Source organism: Saimiri boliviensis, chromosome 8 (genome assembly GCF_048565385.1).
Source record: "Saimiri boliviensis isolate mSaiBol1 chromosome 8, mSaiBol1.pri, whole genome shotgun sequence".
Taxonomy (NCBI): Eukaryota; Metazoa; Chordata; class Mammalia; order Primates; family Cebidae; genus Saimiri; species Saimiri boliviensis.
This window is the reverse complement of record NC_133456.1, coordinates 10512986-10536030: the sequence shown is the minus strand read 5'-3', so window position 1 is coordinate 10536030 and position 23045 is coordinate 10512986. Positions and strand designations below refer to the sequence as shown.

At 39.2% G+C, this 23045-nt stretch overlaps 1 protein-coding gene and 1 pseudogene across 8 annotated transcripts in view; both read left to right on the top strand.

Moving 5' to 3' along the window:
* The window catches only part of DOCK3 (dedicator of cytokinesis 3), a 656527-nt gene that overhangs the window by 468430 nt on the left and 165052 nt on the right, over positions 1 to 23045 (top strand). The gene's annotated exons all lie outside the window — the stretch shown is intronic.
* Positions 13954 to 14959, top strand: LOC101034660 (dnaJ homolog subfamily A member 1 pseudogene; annotated as a pseudogene).

Genomic DNA, 23045 nt, shown 5'->3' with positions numbered 1-23045 from the left:
TGTTTTATATTTCAGTAAACAGATCATTGACTTTCTTGGTTAAGTTATTCCTAAATATTTTTTTGATGCTATCATAAATGACATTGTTTTCTTAATGTTTTTTGGAGAGCTTGTCATTAGTATATAGAAATCTTGCTGATTTTTTATATGTTGATTTCGTCTCCTGCTACTTTACTGAATTTGTTCATTCTAACAGTTTTTTTACTGAGTCTTTAGGATATGTGTGTGTATATATATATATATATATATATATATATATATATGTGTGTGTGTGTGTGTGTGTGTGTATATATGTAGCCCATATGTATATATATGAAGACTATATACATATATGGTCATGTCATCTGCAAACAAGACAGTTTAACTTCTTCATTTCCAGTCTGGATGTATCTTATTTTTTCTGCCTGATTGCTCTGGCTAGAACTTCTAGTACTGTGTTGAATGAAAGTGACAAGAGTGGACATCTTTGTAGTGTTCCTGATCCTAAAAGAAAGGCTTTTAGCTTTTCACTATTGAATACAATATTAGCTGTGGGTTCATGATAAATGGCCTTTATTATATACATTACTTGTGTATCTAATTTATTGAGAGTTTTCATCATGAAAGGATGTTAAATTTTGTCAAAAACTTTTTCTACATCTGTTGAAATGGTCACTCAGTGCTATTCCTATTAAACTACTAGTGACATTCTTCACAGAACTAGAAAAAAACTATTTTAAAGCTCACATGGAACCAAAAAAAAAAACACTGGAGACATTATGCTACCTGACTTCAAACTATACTACAGGACTACAGTAACCAAAACAGCATGGTACTGGTACAAAAACAGACACATAGACAAATAGAACAGAATAAAGAGCCCAGAAATAAGGCAGCATAGCTACAACCATCTGATCTTTGACAAAACTGACAAAAACAAGCAATGGGGAAAGGACTCCCTATTCAATAAAAACTGGGATAACTCTCTAGCCATTTGCAGAAGATTGAAACTGGACCCCTTCCTTTCACCATATACAAAAATCAACTCAAGATGGATTAAAGACTTAAATATCAAACCCAAAACTATAGAAACCCTGGTAGACAACCTAGGCAATACTATTCTAGACATAGGAACAGAAAAAGATTTCATGATAAAGATGCCAAAAGCAAAATTGACAAATGGGATCTAATTAAACTAGAGAGTTTTCATGGAAAAAAAGAAACTGTCAACAGAGTAAACAGAGAACCTACAGAAATAGGAGAAAATATTTGCAAACTGCATCTGACAAAGGTCCAATATGTAACATTGATAAGGAACTTAAATTTATAAGAAAAAAGAATGCCATTAAAAACTGGCAAAGGACGTGTATAAACACCTTCAAAAAAAGACATACATGCAGCCAACAAGCATATGGAAAAAAACTCAACATCACTGATCATTAGAGAAATGCAAATCCAAACCACAATGAGATACCATCTCACACCAGTCAGAATGGTTATCATTAAAAAGTCAAAAAATAACAGATGCTGGTGAAGTTGCAGAGAAAAGGGAACACTTATACACTGTTGGTGGGAATATAAATTAGTTCAACCACTATGGAAAGCAGTATGTCGACTCCTGAAAAACCTAAAAGCAGAACTATCATTTAACCCAGCAATTCGATTACTGGATATACACCCAAAGGAATATGAATTGTTCTATCATAAAGACACATGCATATGCATGTTCATGGTAGCACTATTCAGAATAGCAAAGACATGGAATCAACCTGAATGCCCATCAATGGTAGCCTGCATAAAGAAAATGTGGCACATATATACCATGGAATACTATGCAGCCATAAAAAGAACAAGATTGTGCCCTTTGCAGGAACATGGATGGAGCTGGAGGCCATCATTCGTAGCAAACTAATGCAGAGACAGAAAACCGGATACTGCATGTTCTCACTTATAAGTGGGAGCTAAATAATGAGAACACATGGACACAAAGAGGGGAATAACAGACACTGGGGCTCACCTGACGGTGAGGGTGGGAGGAGGGAGATGAGTAGAAAAAATAACTATTGGGCACTAGGCTTAGTACCTGGGTGATGAAGTATTCTGTACACCAAACCCTTGTGACATGAGTTTACCTATATAGCAAACCTGCAAATTTACCCCAAACCTAAAATAAGAGTTAAAAAAAAAATGGTAGTATCATTTTTATCTTCATTTTCTTAATTTGGTATATTACACTTATTGATTCATGTATGTTTAACCTTCCTTGCATCCCAGGGATAAATTTCACTTGATTATGGTATATGATCCTTTCAATGTGCTGTTGGATATGGTTTGCTAGTATTTTATTGAGAAATTTTGCATCTGTGTTCATCAGAAATTTTGTATCTGTGTTCATCAGACTTGTAATTTTCTCTTCTTTTCTTTTCTTTTCTTTTGTATGGGTTTAATGTCTAAAATCTGAAATGCTCCAAAATCTGAATTTTTTTGGCTGACGTGATGCTTAGAAGAAAATGTTCATTGGAGCATATTGGGTTTCAGATTTTTGGATTAGGGAAATTCAACCAGTAAGTATATTGCAAATATTACAACATCTGAAACAATTTAAAATCTGAAACAATTCTAGTCCCAAGCATTTTAGATAAGGGATACTGAATCTGTAGTATTTCTTACCTGACTTTAGTATGAGGATAATACTGGCATTGTAAAATGGGTTTGAAAATGCTCCTTCCTCTTCATTTTTTTGGAGAAGTTTGAAAAGTATTGACATTAATTATTTTTCAAATGTTTAGCAAGCTTCACCCATGAAGCTTTTTGGTTGTGGGCATTTCTTTGTTGGGAGATTTTTGATTACTACTTCAGTATTCTTATTATTGATCTGTTTGTATATTTTTATTCTTTGTGATTAAATCTTGGTAAGTTGTATGTTTCTAAGAATTTATTCATTTTCTTAGGTTATCCAATTTCTTAATATATAATTGTTCATAGACGTTTGTTATAACTTTGTATTTTTATAGTATCAGTTGTAATGTTTCTTCTTTCATTTATAATTTTATTTATTTGAGTCTTTTCTCTTTTTATTCTTGGTCAATTCAACTAAAGATTTGTCGGCCGGGTGCAGTGGCTCACACCTGTAATCCCAGGACTTTGGGAGGCCGATGGGGGCAGATCACAAGGTCAGGAGGTCAGGACCACTCTGGCCAGCATAGTGAAACCTCGTCTCTACCAAAAATGCAAAAATTAGCTGGGCATGGTGGCACATGCCTGTAATCCCCGCTACTTGGGAGGCTGACACAGGAGAATGGCTTGAACTCAGCTGCACTCAAGCCTGGCAACAGAGTGACACTCCATCTTAAAAAAAGAAAAAAAAATAGATTTGTCAAGCTCATTTAGCTTTTCAGGAAACCAACTGTTAGTTATGTTGATCTTTTCTGTTGTCTTTCTAGTCTTTATTTCATTTGTTTTTGCCCTAACTTTCATTATTTTCATCCTTTTAACTTTGAGCTTAGTTTGCTATTTTTTAGTTCCTTGAGATGTAACATTATATTATTTGAGATCTTTTTTCTGCATGTAGGCATTTATTGTTGTAAATGTCCCTCTGAGAACTGCTTTTTCTGCATGCCATTAGGTCTTGATAGGTTTTGCTTTCATTTTCATTTATCTCAAGGTATATCATGATTTTCCTTCTTTGACTCATTAGTTATTCAAGAGAATGTTGTTTAATTTCAACATATTTGTGAAATTTTCAGTTTTCCTCATTTTTTTTATTGCATTTTAGGTTTTGGGGTACATGTGATGAACGTGCAAGATTGTTGCATAGGTACACACATAGCAGTGTGGTTTGCTGCCCTCCGTCCCCTCACCTGTATTGATGTCTTGTTTCATACCATTGTGGTCCGAAAAGATAGTTGAGATTTAATTCTTTTTTTTTTTTTGAAACGGAGTTTCGCTCTTGTTACCCAGGCTGGAGTGCAATGGCGTGATCTGGGCTCACCGCAACCTCCGCCTCCTGGGTTCAGGCAATTCTCCGGCCTCGGCCTCCTGAGTAGCTGGGATTACAGGCACGCGCCACCATGCCCAGCTAATTTTTTGTATTTTTATTAGAGTCGGGGTTTCACCATGTTGACCAGGATGGTGTCGATCTCTTGACCTCGTGATCCACCCGCCTCGGCCTCCCAAAGTGCTGGGATTACAGGCTTGAGCCACCGCGCCCAGCCAAGATTTAATTCTTAAATGTGTTAAGACTTGTTTTGTGGCCTAATACATGCTGTATTCCTGTATCCTGGAAAATATTCCATGTATGCTTGAGAGACATGTGTATTCTGTTGCTCTTGGATGAAATATTCTGTATATATCTGTTAGGTCCACTTGGTTTACAGTGTAACTCAAGTCTGCTATTTCCTTATTGATTTTCTGTTTGGATGATATCTTAGTTGTTGAAACTGAGGTCCTGGAGTCCTCTACTATTATTGTATTGTACTATATTACTCCTTTTAGAACTATTAATATTTGCTTTATATGTTTAGATGTTCTAATATTAGGTGCAAGTATTTGTAACTGTTATATACGTTGATGAATTTGCTCTTTATCATTACGAGAGACCTTATTTGTCTTGTGACAAATTTTGTCTGAAAATCTATTTTGTCTAATATAAGTATTACCACTCTTACTCTCTTTTGGTTATATTTGAGTGGAATATCTTTTTTCATCACTTCACTTTTAGCCTATATATATCCTTAGAGCTAAAGTGAATCTTTTGTAGGCAGCATATTGATGGATCTTGCATTTTTATGCATTGAGTCACTCTGTCTTTAGAATGGAGAATTTAATTCAATTCCACTTAAAGTAATTAATAGGTAGAAGTTACTATTGCCATTCTGTTCACTAATTCATGATTTTTTTGGTAGTTTGGTAGTTTTTTTCCCATCCTCTCTTGCTTCTCTTTCTTTGAAATTTGTTGAATTTTTATACTGGTATGCTTTCATTTTTTTCTCTACCTTTTGTGTAACTACTGGGTGTTTTTCTCTGTGCTTACCATGAGGTTTACATAAAACATTTTATAGTTATGACAATTTAAGTTAATACAATAGCAACTGTGTGTGGAAACTCTACACTTTTAGTTCCCCAACCCACAGTTTATATTTTTATGTCACTGTTTACATATTGACATGTTGTAACCATTAACAAATCATTGTAGCAGTAAGTATTCTTTTTGATTAGACATTTTTGCATTATGTTATTATATTTTATATACTGTATAACAAATTATATTTTCTACTTAACTATATAGCTTGCTTTTCCACATTTCCATATAGTGAGCTTCTCTATTTCTTTTTTCTTTTTATTTTTTAAAATTATTTTACTTTAGGTGTATACTATATCCAGCATTTCTCCCCATGCTCTCCCCACAACCCTTCCCAACCTTCCGACCTCCCACTGTCCCTCCCCAACCCCTCCACAACCTCCCCCAGTGTGTAATGCTCCTCTCCCTGAGTCCATGTGTTCTCATTGTTCAACATCCACCTGTGAATAAGAGCATGTGGTGTTTGGTTTTCTGTTCTTGTGTCAGTTTGCTGAGAATAATGGCTTCCAGATTCATCCAAGTCCCTGCAAAGGACACAAAATTACTGTTTTTTATGGCTGCATAGTATTCCATCATGTATATGTACCACATTTTCTTTGTCCAGTCTATCACTGATGGGCATTTGGGTTGGTTCCAAGTCTTTGCTATTGTACATAGGGCTGTAATGAACATACATTTGCGTGCGTCTTTATAGTAGAATGATTTATGGTTCTTTGGGTATATACCCAGTAATGAGATTGCTGGGTCAAATGGAATTTCTTTTTCTAGGTCCTTGAGGAATCGCCACACTGTCTTCTACAATGGTTGAACTAATTTACACTTTCACCAACAGTGTAAAAGTGTTCCTTTATCTCCACATCCTCTCCAGCATCTGTTGTCTCCAGATTTTTTAATGATTGTAATTCTAACTGGTGTGAGATGGTATCTCAATGTAGTTTTGATTTGCATTTCTCTAATGACCAGTGATGATGAGCATTTTTTCATGTTTTTTGGCTTCATATATGTCTTCTTTTGTAAAGTGTCTGTTCATATCCTTTACCCACTTTTGAATGGGGTTGTTGGTTTTTTTTCTTTTATATCTGTTTTAGTTCTTTGTAGATTCTAGATATCCCTTTGTCAGCTAGGTAGACTGCAAAAATTTTTTCCCATTCTGTTGGTTGCCAGTTCACTCTAATGATGGTTTCTTTTGCTGTACAAAAGCTCTGGATTTTAATTGGATCCCGTCTGTCTTTCTTGGCTTTTGTTGCCATTGCTTTCAGTGTTTTAGTCATGAAGTCCTTGCTATGCCTATGTTCTGGATGGTTTTGCCTACATTTTCTTCTAGTGTTTTTATGGTGTTAGGTGTTTAAATCTTTAATCCATCTGGAGTTAATTTTATTGTAAGGTGACAGGAAGGGGTCCAGTTTCTGCTTTCTGCACATTGCTAGCCAGTTTTCCCAACACCACTTATTAAACAGGGAATCCTTTCCCCATTGCTGTTTTTGTCAGGTTTGTCAAAGATCAGATTATTGTAGATGTGTGGCATTTCTTCTGGGGTCTCTGTTCTGTTCCATTGGTCCATGTCTGTTTTGGTACCAGTACCATGCTGTTTTGATTACTGTAGCCTTGTAGTATAGTTTGCAGTCCGGCAGTGTGATGCCTCTGGCTTTGTTCTTTTAGCTTAGGATTGTCTTGGCTATGCAGGCTCTCTTACAATTCCATGTGAAGTTTAAAGTGGTTTTTTCCAGTTCTGTGAAGAAGGTCATAGGTAGCTTGATGGGGATAACATTGAATCTATAGATTACTTTGGGCAGTATGGCCATTTTCACAATATTAATTCTTCCTATGCTTGAGCATGGAATCTTTTTTTATCTGTTTGTGTCCTCCCTTGTTTCATTAACCAGTGGTAGTTCTCCTTGAAGAGGTCCTTTATATCCTTTGTTAGTTGTATTCCTAGGTATTTTATTCTCTTTGTAGCAATTGTGAATGAGAGTTCGCTCTTGATTTGGCTGTCTGTTTGTCTGTTTTGGTATATAGGAATGCTTATGATTTATGCACATTGATTTTGTATCCTGAGACTTTGCCGAAGTTGCTTATCAGTTTGAGAAAATTTTGGGCTGAGATGATGGGGTCTTCTAGATATACAATTGTGTTGTCTACAAATAGAGACAGTATGACTTCCTCCTTTCTTATTTGAATACGCTCTATTTCTTTTTCTTGCCTCATTGCTCTGGCTAGAACTTCCAATACTATGTTGAATAGGAGTAGTGAGAGAGGGCATCCTTGTCTAGTGCCTGATTTCAAAGGAGATTCTTCCAGCTTTTGCCCCTTCAGTATGATATTGGCTGTAGGTTTGTCATAAATAGCTTTTATCATTTTATGATACTTCCCGTCGATACCTAGTTTATTGAGAGTTTTTAGCATGAAGAGCTGTTGAATTTTGTCAAAGGCCTTCTCTGCATCTATTGAGATAATCATGTGGTTTTTGTCTTTGGTTCCATTTATGTGATGGATTATACTTACAGATTTTCATATGTTGAACCAGCCTTGCATCCCAGGATGAAGGCTACTTGATCATGATGGATAAGCTTTTTGATATGCTGCTGCAATTGGTTTGCCAGTATTTTATTGAAGATTTTTGCACCTATGTTCATCATGGATATTGGCCTGAAGTTTTCTTTTTTAGTTGAGTCTCTTCCTGGTTTTGGTATCAGGATGATGTTGGTCTCATAAAATGAGTTAGGGAGGATTCCCTCCTTTTGTATTGTTTGTTACAGTTTTAGAAGGAATGGAACCAACTCCTCTTTGTATGTCTGGTAGAATTCAGCTGTGAACCTGTCTGAACCTGGACTTTTTTTGGTTGGTAGGCTTTTGATTGCTACCTCTATTCAGCCCTTGTTATGGGTCTATTCAGGGTTTCAACTTCCTCCTGGTTTAGTCTTGGTAGAGTACAAGTGTCCAGGAATTTATCAGCAATAAGTATTTATAACATTCTTGTCTGTTAACCTATTATATTAGTGTTATAAGTGATTTATATTATTATGGTATTTGAATATTCTGAATTTGACTGTATACTTACACCTACCAGTGAGTTTATACTTTCCTTCTTTCTTTTTTCTTTTTAGACAGAGTATTACTCTGTCACCCAGGCTGGAGCACAGTGGCACAATCTTGACTCACTTCAGCCTCAACCTTCTGGGCTCAAGTGATCCACCCATCTCAGCCTACTGAGTAACTGGGACTGCAGGCACATATCACCACACTCACTTAATTGTTATTTTTTTTTATAACAGGATCATGCCATGTTTCTCAGACTGGTCTCAAACTCCTGGGCTCAAGTGATCTGCCTGTCTCATCCTCCCAAAGGGCTAGGATTACAGGCATAAGCCACAAGCCACCGTGCCCAGCTGAGTTTTATGCTTTTATATATTTTCATGTTACTAATTAGATGTTTCAGCTTGAAAAACTTCCTTTAGTATTTCAGAAAAGGCAGGTCTAGTGGTGATGAGCCTCTTCTGCTTTTGTTTGTCAGGAATATCTTTATCTTTGTTTCCTTTCTGAAGTGTAGCTTTACTGGGCCAAGTATTCTTGGGATTTTTTTAAGCACTGAATATATCATATCACCTCTTACTAGTTAGCAAGGTTTTTGCTGAGAAATCTTCTGATATTCTAATAGAGATTCCCTTTTATGGGACGAGTTGCTTATCTTTTACTGCTTTCAAAATTCTGTCTTTAACTTTCAGCATTTTGACAAGATAATATTCTTTGGTTGATCTTTCTTGGGATCCTTTGAGCTTCATGAATATGGATGTCCTTATCTCTCACATGATTTAGAACATTTTCAGCCAATAGTTTTTTTAATTTTCTCTCTCCCTTTCTTATCTCCTTCTGGGACTACTGTAATGCTTCATTAAGAAATTCATAGATCTGTACTTCTTTGGGGTCATTTATTGGAGCTTTATTGGTTGTTTTTGGTGTTGTCATATTTGCATGATTCTTCATGATCCAGGTTGCTTTGTGTTGATGTCAGTGCCTATGAAAGAGCAAGACTGGTTTTTGCAAGTAAGGACTTTCTCTTATGTCCCCAGGCTGATGGGAATGCTTCTCATATCACATTTGGACAAGGTTAAAATCAGGTTGCATGACTTTTGTTGGTTTCACAGTGGAGTCTGAAGTTGGTGGGCCTCTTTACAGGAGTTCAGGTGAGTGTGGATCCTTTCAGGTCCATGAGTGGACTGGACTGCCTTCAGGATCTTCGTCAGTAGAGCTGAGAAGGGGCCCCAATTGTTTGCCCCAGTTCCATGCCTGTTACCAGGTGTATGGACTGGTGTGGCTTCCATTGATTACCTGAGAATGCTCCTGCCAGGTAACTGGGTGGGTTCCTGGACAGGCAAGACTAGTCCCAGACCTCAGCTAAGTCATGCTTGAAACGAGACACAGGGCTGCTTCAGGGACCAAGGTCTTCAGGCCTGCCTCCAGTGGCATGGATAGCTGTGTCTTTCTTGGGTTCCTGGGTGGGCAGGACTGCTCCTAGACCATGGCTGAGAGGGGCTAGAGGCAGGTTACCAGGCCACTTTAAGATCCAAAGTCAGATTAAGATTAGTTGTCCTGCCTCTAGACAGATTGTCCTAACCCTCTCTCTTGAGTTACTGGGAGTACAAGATCACTTGCAGACTGTGGCTGCGAGGGACTGGATCTAGGTTACAAGGCCACTTCAAGATCCACAGTCAGACAAAGGTCTGCAGGTCTGCCTCCAGAGACATTGATGGGCATGTTTCTCAGTGGCTCCCTGAGTAGGCAGAACTGTTCCTGGCCTGTGGCTTGGAAAATCTGGAGCCAGGTTACAAGGCCTCTTTAAAATCTTCAGTCAGACTGAGGTCTGCAGGTCTGCCTTCAGAGGTTTAGACAGGTATCTCTCCCAGCAGGTCCCTGGATGGGCAGGACTTCTGCACTGCAGGTGAGAGGGGCTAGAATTGGATTTGCAGGCTACTTTAAGATTTGCAGTCAGATCAAGATCTATAGGTATGCTTCTGGGGGCATAGATGGAGTAGGGGCCATCTTCCTTTTGGCTCAGAGAAAATAAGGTTCTAGTCTTTCTATATAATAACTTTAAATGAAATTCTGCTTCCTACATATAAGTCAGGTAAGGAGGTGCTCAAATTTCTCTCTCCTTGTCTAGGCCTTCCCATTTTCCATGGATTGTCATCTATCTAGGACCATTGCCTGCTGTATCCATTATCAAACAGTGTTCAGATATGCATTGTTTGAACATGTGCAACAAATATCTGCTAAGTCATACAAAGAAGACTCAAATAGGACTGTGCCCATAGAACAGCTCTACTTTGACTTCCAGTTCCCACTGTCTGTAGCTTCAGTACACAATTGGATTTGTTTGCATATTATTTCTGCTGCAAAATGTAACTCATTAAATAATGGGCCAGAGTAAAGAAAAGTCAGTTCAGGATGACTCCTGTTTATACCAGAGTGAAAAATTAACAATAGTAGTCTTTAACACAGATCCAAGTGTTTCACCTTAGGTCCCAAGTGTTTTCTGCCATAGGATTGGAAAACAAATCTGCATTATCTTCTCATCTTTCTTTCTTCCACTCCTCCTCTAGAAAGAATAACATGAAAGAATGGTTGCTGAAATAGTAGACAAACATAGTCTTAATAAGCTGTGCTACCTTCAACTTTGTCAGCTTTTGTTAATTGTTAGCTGACTTAAAAGAATAAGGCAATATAAGAGAGACAAAAAAGTGAACCACTGTGAACTAGTGAATCAAATAAGAAAGAGATTTAAAAATATGTACAACTGGTGGTTCAGAAAATGAGGTATATTCAAATAACGGGCATGCTGCATGCCATCTAAAATGGGTTTTTTTGTCTTTTTTTCCTAGTGACTCTTGGTCATTGGTAAGTTCCATTTTTACATTTAAACTATAAATCCTATATAATTCCATCAATAATATCTTAATTACTCCATAGTGGTCACATAAAATGTCACCAGTTTTAATAATAATGCCAGTATACATTTGTTTACTACCCTGTGTACTTTCAGGGCCCTTCTGGATATATAATCACATTGAAACCTCATACTAACCCTGTGTACTGAGTCAGGTTTTATCATCTTACAAAGGAGGATATGGTCACACTGTGGTCAAATAGGTGACCCAGCAAGTTGATAACATTTCTTGGAAGAACAAGATAATGCTAATAAATGTATTTTATTTCCAAATTAATTTTTTGTTTAATCTGTGATGATTCAAAACAAAGCAACAATAACCAGAAATGCTGGGGATAGATACCATAGCACAGGCTTTATAGAACATGTTATTTTTAAAGTGTTATTCTTCTTTAGGATCAGCATTTCATTTTTATTGCCGTTCTGGGCTATCATACTTCTTATTAACCAATAATATTATAGGTATAAATTAGATCAAAAATGGCACTAATATTTCTATTTGTTAAAATTCAGACATTCTTTTTTTTGTTTGTTTTAGAGGCAAATTATAGGAAAAATTTGGACATTTTCTAATCTAAAGGTCACCCCAATAGAAATAAATGCAGGATTATAATTATTGTCCACAAAGGTACGGGTAAGAACACAAACCATATAGTTCAAAAGCTGCTGTAAAACAGCATTTAAAAGTCAGAAGCCCAAGAGCAAAGCATAGGAGAAAGTCTATTTATATCAGTCACAACAGTAAATATAAATGAGATGAAAAATGTAAGATAAAAATTCTCAGCCGGACGCTTTGGCTCATGTCTGTAATCCCAGCACTTTGGGAGTCCCAGTTGGGGGGATCACCTGAGATCAGGAGTTCCAGACTAGCCTAGCCAACATGGTAAAGCCCTGTCTCTACTAAAAATACAAAAATCAGCTCAGCGTGGTGGTGCACACCTATAGTCCCAGCTACTTAGGAGGCTGAAGCAGGAGAATCACTTGAACCTGGGAGGCAGAGGTTGCAGTAAGCCAGGATCATGCCACTGTACTTTAGTCTGAGCAACAGAGTGAGACTCCATCTCAAAAAAAAAAAAGTCTCAAAATAGTCAAAAAACAAAATCCATCTATATGATATTAGTAAGATATTCACAAAAATTAAAAGTAAACAGGCTATGATCAAATACAAACAGAATGAAAACAAATTTCACAATATTAATGATAAAAACAAAGTATAAGGTAAAAGTTATTAAATGGTTGTGTCACGTCAGGAGTATCAGGGTTTGATGGAAAGAGAACATACACCCACTAAAACATTATATTGTTTCTTATTTTATCATCCAAAAACACATGATCTTATGGGAAGCAAAGTGGCCTTTCAGGGCCAACACAAACATGGCATGTGACATCACCACTCCTTCAGCCCCAGAATCCCTAGCAGGACCAGCCCCTGATTGCCTGATCTCTGCAAAGTAGAGCATTGCTCTTTGCTACCGATTAAATTAGGAGTTCACATCCCCATTCTGGAGAAATTTTTCCAACAGTCCATACACTTCTGTTTAAAGGAACACTGACCAAATTCAGCCTTAACATACCCACCTTCTTAGCCGGGAGGAAAAAGCAGAGCCAGAGCCAGGGGACCTTAGAGGCATCTGTGCCTCTGGCTCTTTACTGTTCCAGACAGCCCATTTTTTTCTTTACAGGGATAGAAGAGCCATTTTATAGCAGTCCATGGTGGAATTTATAGTGAAGATCTAACTGTCATGACCTGAAAGCATATAATAATGTTGACTCAAAGTTATAGTCAATTTATTAGAAATAAAAAGCAAAGACAAAAGTATAGTAAAAAGATATTTTCACTTGCTTCTTGACAGATATGAACACAGAAATAAGTACAGAGAGAATTTGGATAAAGTTGATGTAACAGATAATAAGGACATCATTGAGTACTCACCATGGGCTGTTACTGTCTCTCTTTTATAGATGAGGAAATGGCGCAGAGTGGTGAGGAATGTTCCTAAGCAGCCTGGTTAAGAGACCATGCTTTTAACCACTTACTTCCTTACCTTTAAATAGGGTGAGCATAACTTAGTCTAAACCAGAACACTGTGATAGTCAAACAGAGTGGTATTGATGTCAGGACAACAGGTATAACTAGAGTATTCCATCTCCGTAGGCCATATTGTCCTCCCAGTTGTAAACCCATTTTTTTTGTCCAGCAAACAGAACATACCTTTTCCATTGCTTGTGAAACATTTACAAAAATGGTTCATAGAAAAAACTTCTATGATTTTCATAGGGCATAAAATTCACGAGCCTTACTCTCTGATCCCAGTGCAATTATTATATAATACATCATACCAGTCATCCAAAGGTGGAACACCATAGTCATTCTGATATCAAAAAAGTACTTGACAAAGGTCAACCTTCATTCTCAATTATTTAACAATTTCAAGTTAGTAAACTAAGAATGTTACTCATTGCCATTTGCCCTTATTCTCAAATATTTAACAATTTCGAGTTAGTAAACTAAGAATGTTATTCATTGCTGTTAGGGGACCTAATGGATATCATAGATCTCACTAGCTGAGAGCAAAACAAATCAAAATGTAGATGTAATGCAGGTATAGATAAAAATAGACATACAATGTAGAACAGCATAAATATATCATATCCCAGCACTTTGGGAGGCCGAGGTGGGTGGATCGTGGATCTCAATGATTGTGAAGAGAGGTCAAGAGATCGAGACCATCCTGGTCAACATGGTGAAACCCCGTCTCTACTAAAAATACAAAAAATTAGCTGGGCATGTTGGCGCATGCCTGTAATCCCAGCTACTCAGGAGGCTGAAGCAGGAGAATTGCCTGAACCCAGGAGGTGGAGGTTGCAGTGAGCCAAGATCACGCCATTGCACTCCAGCCTGGGTAACAAGAGCAAAACTCCGTCTCAAAAAAAAAAAAAAAAAAAAAAGAAGATGGTGAAATAAAGCACTTACTGCAATGTTTTGAGGGTCAAACCAGTGCTAATCAGAAAGAACTGAAAAAGGCTTATAGGAAACTGGACTCGAAGTACCATCCTGATAAGAATCCAGATGAAGGAGAGAAGTTTAAATAAATGTCTCAAGCTTATGAAGTTCTCTGTCATGCAAAGAAAGGGGAAATTGTATGGCAAAGAAGGAGAAAAGGCAATTAAAGAGGGTGGAGCAGGTGGTGGTTTGGACTTCCCCATAGACGTCTTTTATGTGTGTTTTGGAGGAGAGAAGGAAGGATGCAGAGAGAAAGGAGAGGTAAAAATGTTGTACATCAGTTCTCAGTAACCCTAGAAGACTTACGGTACAACAACAAAACTGGCTCTGCGAAAGAATTTGATTTGTGACAAATGTAAAGATAGAGGAGGTAAGAATGGAGCAGTAGAGTGCTGTCCCAATTACTGAGGTACTGGAATGCAAATAAGAATTTATCAGATAGGACCTAGAATTGTTCAGCAAATCCAGTCTGTATACATGGAGTGCCATGGCTATGGGGAGCAGATCAGTCCTAAAGATAGATGTAAAAGCAGCAATGGAAGAAAGATAGTTTAAGCGAGGAAGATTCTAGAAGTTCATATTGACAACAGCATGAAAGATGGCCAGAAGATAACATTTCATGGTGAAGGAAACCAAGAACCAGGACTGGACCCAAGCGTTATTATCATTGTGTTAGATCAGAAGGACCATGCTGTTTTTAACTTGACGAGGAGAAGACCTTTTCACGTCTATGGACATACAATTGGTTGAAGCATTGTGTGGCTTCCAAAAGCCAATATCTACTCTTGACAACTGAACCATAGTCATCACCTCTCATCTAGGTCAGATTGTCAAGAATGAAGATATCAAGTGTGTATTAAATGAAGGCATGCCAATTTATTGTAGACTGTATGAAAAGGGTCACTTAATCATCGAATTTAAGGCACACTTTCCTGAGAATGGTTCTCTCTCCTGATATAAGGTGTAATTTATTCCTTCTTGCCTTCCACCATGATTGTGAGGCCTCCTCAGCCATGTGAAACTATGAGTCCAATTAAACATCTTTCTTTTGTAAATTACCTAGTTTGGGGTATGTCTTTATCAGCAGTGTGACAATGGACTAATACAGCAAATTGGTACCAGTAGAGTGGAGCGCTGTTGAAAAGATTCCCCAAAAATGTGGAAGCAACTTTGGAGCAGGGTAACAGGCAGAAGCACAGTTTGGGGGGCTCAGAAGGAGACAGCAAAATGTGGGAAAGTTTGAAATTTCCTGTAGAATTGTTGAATGGCTTTGCTCAAAACGCTGATAGCAATGTGGACAATAAGGTCCAGGCTGAGGTGGTCTCAGATGGAAATGAAAAACTTGTTGGGAACTGGAGCAAAGATGACTCTTGTTATGTTTTAGAAAAGAGACTGGCAGCACTTTGCCCCTGTCTAGAGATTTGTGGAACTTTGAACATGAGAGAGATGATTTAGGCTATCTGGTGGAAGAAATTTCTAAGCAGCAAAGAATTTAAGAAGTGACTCGTGTGCTGTTAAAGGCATTCTGTTTTATAAGGGAAGCAAGCACACAAGTTTGGAAATTTGCAGCCTAACAATGCGAAAGAAAAGAAAATTTCATTCTTTGAACAGAAATTCAAGCTGGCTGCATAAACTTGCATAAGTAATGAGGAGCTGAAAGTTAATACCCAAAACAATGGGGAAATGTCTCCAGGGCATGTCAGAGGTCTTCACAGCAGCCCCTCCCATCACAGGCCCAGAGGGCTAGGAGGAAAAAGTGGTTATGTGGGCCAGGGCCAGGGTCCCGTGCTGTGTGCAGCCTAGGGACTTGGTGCTCTGCATCTCAGATGCTTCAGCTGTGGCTGAATGTAGAGTGTGGGCCGTGGCTTTGAAGGATGCAATCCTCAAACGTTGTCAGCTTCCACATGGTGTTGAGCCTGCCAGTGCACAGAAGTCAAGAATTGGGTTTGGGAACCTCCACCTAGATTTCGGAGGATGTATGGAAATGCCTGGATGTCCAGGCAGAATTTTGCTTCAGGGGCAGGGCTGTAATGGAGAACTCTGCTAGGGCAGTGCAGAAGGGAAATGTAGGATTGAAGGCCCCCACACAGAGTCCTTACTGGGGCACCACATAGTAGAGCTGTGAGGAGGGGGCAACCATCCTCCAGAACCCAGAATGGTAGATCCACAGACAGCTTGCAGCCTGCACCTGGAAAAGCCGCAGATGCTCAATGCCAGCCTGTGAAAGTAACTGGGAGAGGGGCTATACCCTGCAAAGCCACAGAGGTGGAGCTGCCCAAGACCATGGGAACCTACCTCTTATATCAGAATGACCTGGATGTGAGACATGAAGTTAAAGGAGATCATTTTGGAACTGTAAGATTTGACGGCCTCACTGGATTTCTGACTTGCATGGGGCCTATAGCCCCTTTGTTTTGGCCAATGTTTCCCATTTGGAATGGCTGTATTTACCCAACGTCTGTACCTCCATTATATCTAGGAAGTAACTAACTTGCTTGTAATTTTATAGGCTCATTGGCATAAGGGACTTACCTTGTGACAGAAGAGACTTTGGACTGTGGACTTTTGAGTTAATGCTGAAATGAGATTTTGGGGGACTGTTGGGAAGGCATGATTGGTTTGGAAATGTGAAGACGTGCGATTTGGGAGGAGCCAGGGGTAGAACGATAAGGTTTGGCTCTGTGTCCCCACCCAAATCTCTTCTTGTAGCTCCCGTAATCCCCATGTATTGTGAGAGGGACCCAGCAGGAGATGATTGAATCATGGTGGTGGGTCTTTCAGTGATGTTCTTATGATAATGAATAGGTCTCTTGAGATCTAATGGTTTTAAGAAACGGGAGTTTCTCTGCACAAGCTCTCTTTTTTCTGCCTGCTACCATACATGTAAAATGTGACTTGCTTCTCCTTGCCTTCCACCATGATTGTGGGGCCTCCTAAGCCACATGGAACTGTGAGTCTAATTTAACCTCTTTGTTTTGTAAATTGCCCAGTTTGGGGTGTCTTTATCAACCGTGTGAAAATTGACAAATATAGTGACTATAATATGGAATAATTTCTCAAGATGTGCTTTCATGTAATATAATTGTGGTAGAGAATGTAGGCAGAGTGTACAATAGTGACTTAATAGGCTATGGGAGGAAAGAGCAAGATTCAGGATGAGCAGTGAAGCCTTTCTTTATTCCTTAGAGAAATGCTCAACAAAGTATTTTGTGCTCCTTTTTTCTCATGTGTATTTTAAATTATTTTCATTTATAAAATTTCTTCATGAGATGCCCTCATATCTTGGAGGCACATTAGTACCAAGTGGAAAGCAGAAAATTAATGTTATTCTAAGAGTAAATGAAATGTATTAATTATGCTAAACATTGTAAGACTAAATCAATATTATTTAACTAGGTTTCACTGAAGATTGCATAGGTTAAACACAGTAATTGTTTTTTAAAATTATGTAGGTTTTATTTTCTACAAATGTATGAGGTATATAAGGAATTTTGCTACATGTATATAATGCATAAGTGGTCAAGTCAGGGTATGTAGCGTGTCCACCACCCAAGTACAATACATTTTCGTTAAGTACAGGGAACCTACTCAACTTTCAAACATTGAATTTTATCCTCCTCACTGTGTGTTTGTATCCTTTAACACAGTTTTCTTCATCAGCTTTCTCCCTGCTACTCACTCTTCCCAGCTTCTGTTTTATCCATTCTCTACATCCATGTGATCATTATTTTTAGTTCCCACATTTTAGTGAGAATGTCTTTTCATGCTTAATTTCATTTAAAACAATGACACCTGGTTCTATCCATGTTACTAAAGATGACAATATTTTATTCTTTTTAATGGCTGAATAGTATTTTGTGGTTGTGTGGGTATATGTGTGTTGGGGGGTGTATCACATTTTCTTTTCTTATCTGTTCATCCATTAAACACCTAGACTGATTCCATATCTTTGCTATTATGAATAGTACTGCAATAAACATGTGAGTTCAGATATCCCTTAGATATACTGGTATACTTTTCTTTGGATACACAGTCAGTAGTAGGATTGCTGGATCAAATGGTAATTCTATTTTTAGTTTTTTGAGAAATCTCCATACTGTTTTCCATAGTGGCTGTACTAGTTTACATCCCCACCAATAATGTATAAGAGTTTCCTTTTCGGAATGCTGGGAAGATGGCCGCCTAAGAACAGCTCAGGACTTCAGCTCCCAGTGAAAGTGCAGAGGGTGAGTGGACGCCGCATTTCCAGATGAACTCTTATTGCCCACAGACCAGGAGATACCCAGGCAGAGGGGTCGCCAGCGTCGCAGTCCCAGCCGGTGCGGCTGTTTTGGCCCCCGCGGGGCTGATTCGGCCCGCGCAACTGCTGTTACCGCCCTGTGGCTGCGGTTCTCTGTACAAAAGCCACTGGTCTGGGAGCCCTCTTAGCTGGCAATCAGAGCCCTGAGACGGCAGAGTTGCCCATTCATCTGAAATAGCGAGCCAGGCCAGGAGATTCCTAGGCAAAAAATCTGCCAGGAGCCGGCACCGCAGTTCGAGCCGACTCAGTGAGTCGCAGCACGGGAGATCCCGGCGCCTTTTCAACAAGCGACCGGAACGCGGGGTCGATCAACTTAAAAGAAAAGACTGAGTCAGGGAGCCAGGTGATCAGGCTCAGTTGGTCCCACCCCTCCTCCCCCAACAACAACGAAAACAAAAACAGTAATTGGAAACCCTCTGGGTTGAGCCCTTCAAACCAAGCACACCTAAACCTGGACTGTCCGGCCCTGTGGGGGAAGGGCTTCCGCCGTTACTGAGACTCTCCACCTCTACAGAGACAGGCTGCCGTTGCCGAGGCAACCTGCCGTTGCCGAGGCAACCCGCCGTTGCCGAGGCAACCTGCCACAAGAGAGAGAGTCCCCCATAACAGAGGCGGGGCCACCGTTGCCAAGACAGCTCTACCTACGCAAATATAAACAGGACTGCAGGGAAGAGCTCAGGGCAGCTGGGTGGAGCCCACAGCAGCTCAGCAAAGCCCCTGCAGGCAGGCAGTGGCTAGGCGTGCTGCTAGCTGGGCAGGTCAGACCTGAAAGAAAAATCAAAAAAGGCAGTAGTGCAACGGAAACTCATAAAGCTTCAACTCCCTGGGACAGAGCACCTGGGAACAAAAAGTGCTTTATGAGTTCAGCTGCAGCAGACCTAAACATACCTGCCCAGCAACTCTGAATGAACAACGGAGCTCACAACTCAGGACTTAAGCCCCAATAAAAGATAGACTGTCTCCTCAAGTAGCTCCCTGAACCCCATAGATCCAAAGACTCACCTCATAAAGGAAAGAACGGACTGACAGTAGGCGAGCATCCTTCTGGGACAAAGATAGCAGAAGAGGAAACTGGCAGCAACCCTTACTGTTCTGCAGCTGCTGCAGGTGATTCCCAGGCAAGCAGGGCCTGGAGAGGACCTCAGCAGTCCTACAGCAGAGGGGCCAGACTGTTAGAAGGAAAGCTTAAAAAAAAAAAGAAAAAAAGAAAAAAAAAAAAAGAAACTTCAGCATCCACGAACTAGAAGCTCACTCAGAGACCCAATCTGAAAGACAGTAATTACAAAGACAACAGGTGGATAAACCCACAAAAATGGGAAGAAACCAGCGCAAAAAGGATGAAAACTCCCGAAACCAGAACACCTCTCCTCCTAAAAGGGATCACAACTCCTCACCAGCAAGGGAACCAGACCGGATGGAGAAGGAGGGTGATGAAATGACAGAATCAGACTTCAGAAGGTGGGTAGTAAGAAACTACAGTGAGCTAAAAGAACATGTTCTAACCCAACACAAAGAAAATAGGAATCTTGAAAAAAGATTGGAAGAAATGCTAACGAGAATGGACAGCATAGAGAGGAATATAAGTGAATTGATGGAGCTGAAAAACACAACACAAGAACTTCGTGAAGCATGCACAAGCTTCAACAGCCGAATTGACCAAGCAGAAGAAAGGATATCAGAGGTCGAAGATCAACTCAACAAAATAAAAAGAGAAGGCAAGAACAGAGAAAAAAGCGCAAAAAGGAATGAACAAAATCTTCCAGAAATGTGGGACTATGTGAAAAGACCTAATCTATTTTTGATAGGTGTACCTGAATGTGATGAAGAAAATGAATCCAAGCTGGAAAATACTCTTCAGGATATTATCCAGGAAAACTTCCCCAACCTAGCAAGGCAGACCAATATTCAAATCCAGGAAATACAGAGAACACCACAAAGATATTCCTCAAGAAGAGCAACCCCAAGGCACATAATCGTCAGATTTACAAGGGTTGAAATGAAAGAGAAAATGCTAAGGGCAGCCAGAGAGAAAGGTCGGGTTACCCACAAAGGGAAGCCCATTAGACTCACAGCAGATCTCTCAGCAGAAACCCTACAAGCCAGAAGAGATTGGGGGCCAATATTCAACATCCTTAAAGAAAAGAACTTTCAACCCAGAATCTCCTATCCAGCCAAACTAAGCTTCATAAGTGAAGGAAAAATAAAATCCTTTGTGAACAAGCAAGCACTCAGATATTTCATCACCACCACACCTGCTCTACAAGAACTCCTGAAAGAAGCTCTACACATCTAAAGGAACAACCAGTACCAGCCACTCCAAAAACACACCAAATGGTAAAAAAGCATCAACACAATCAAGAAGCTGCATCAACTAACCAACAAAACAGCCAGGTAGCATCAAAATGACAGCATCAAATTCACACATAACAATACTATCCGTAAATGTAAATGGACTAAATGCCCCAATCAAAAGACACAGACTGGCAAATTGGATAAAAAGCCAAAACCCATCAGTGTGCTGTATCCAGGAAACCCATCTGACATGCAAGGATACACAAAGGCTCAAAATAAAGGGATGGAGGAAGATCTACCAAGCAAATGGAGAGCAAAAAAAGGCAGGAGTTGCAATTCTCATCTCTGATAAAATAGACTTTAAAGCAACAAAGATCAAAAGAGACAAAGAAGGACATTACATAATGGTAAAAGGATCACTGCAACGAGAAGAGCTAACGATTCTAAATATATACGCACCCAATACAGGAGCACCCAGATACATAAGGCAAGTTCTTAATGACTTACAAAGAGACTTAGACTCCCACACAACAATAGTGGGAGACTTTAACACCCCATTGTCAATATTAGACAGATCAACCAGACAGAAAATCAACAAGGATATCCAGGACCTGAATACAGACCTGGAACAAGCAAACCTAATAGACATTTACAGAACTCTCCACCCCAAATCCACAGAATATACATTCTTCTCAGCACCACATCACACCTACTCTAAAATTGACCACATAATTGGCAATAAATCACTCCTCAGCAAATGCAAAAGAACAGAAATCATAACAAACAGTCTCTCAGACCACAGTGCAATCGAGTTAGAACTCAGAATGCAGAAACTAACTGAGAACCGCACAGCTTCATGGAAACTGAAAAACTTGCTCTTGAATGTTGACTGGATAAACAATGAAATGAAGGCAGAAATAAAGATATTCTTCGAAACCAATGAGAATGAAGACACAACATACCAGCATCTCTGGGACACATTTAAAGCAGTCTCTAGAGGAAAATATATAGCAATGAGTGCCCACATGAGAAGAAAGAAGAGATCTAAAATTGACACCCTATCATCAAAATTGAAAGAGCTAGAGGAGCAAGATCAAAAAAACTCAAAACCTAGCAGAAGACAGGAAATAACTAAGATCAGAGCAGAACTGAAGGAAATAGAGACACAAAAAACTCTTCAAAAAATCAATAAATCCAGGAGCTGGTTTTTTGAAAAGATCAACAAAACAGACAGACCACTAGCCAGATTAATAAAAAAGAAAAGAGAGAATAACCAAATTGATGCAATAAAAAACGATAAAGGTGATATCACCACAGATTCCACAGAAATCCAAACCATCATCAGAGATTATTACAAACAACTCTATGCACATAAACTAGTAAACCTGGAAGAAATGGATAAATTCCTGGACACCTGCAACCTCCCAAGCCTAAACCTGGAAGAAGCCGAAACCCTGAATAGACCAATAACATGGTCTGAAGTCGAGGCAGCAATAAAGAGCCTACCACCCCAAAAAAGCCCAGGTCCAGATGGGTTCACAGCTGAATTCTACCAGACATACAAGGAGGAGCTGATACCATTCCTTCTGAAACTATTCCAGACAATCCAAAAAGAGGGAATCCTTCCCAAATCATTTTACGAGACAAACATCATCCTGATACCAAAACCCGGCAGAGACTCAACAAGAAAAGAAAATTTCAGGCCAATATCCATGATGAACATAGATGCAAAAATCTTCAATAAAATACTGGCAAACCGATTGCAACAGCATATCAAAAAGCTCATCCACCATGATCAAGTAGGATTCATCCCGGAAATGCAAGGCTGGTTCAACATACGCAAGTCCATAAACGTAATTCACCACATAAACAGAACCAAAGACAAAAACCACATGATTATCTCGATTGATGCAGAGAAGGCTTTTGACAAAATTCAACAACCCTTTATGCTAAAAACCCTCAATAAACTAGGTATTGACGGAACGTATCTCAAAACAATAAAAGCTATTTACGACAAACCAACAGCCAATATCATACTGAATGGGCAAAAACTGGAAGCATTCCCTTTGAAATCTGGCACTAGACAAGGATGCCCTCTCTCACCACTCCTATTCAATATAGTACTGGAAGTTCTAGCCAGAGCAATCAGGCAAGAAAAAGAAATAAAGGGTATCCAAATTGGAAAGGAGGAAATCAAATTGTCTCTATTTGCAGATGACATGATTGTATATCTGGAAGACCCCATCATCTCAGCCCAAAATCTCCTGAAACTGATAAACAACTTCAGCAAAGTCTCAGGATACAAAATCAACGTGCAAAAATCACAAGCATTCCTATACACCAGTAATAGACTTCAAGAGAGTGAAATCAAGAACGAACTGCCATTCACAATTGCTACAAAGAGAATAAAGTACCTAGGAATACAACTAACAAGGAACATAAAGGACCT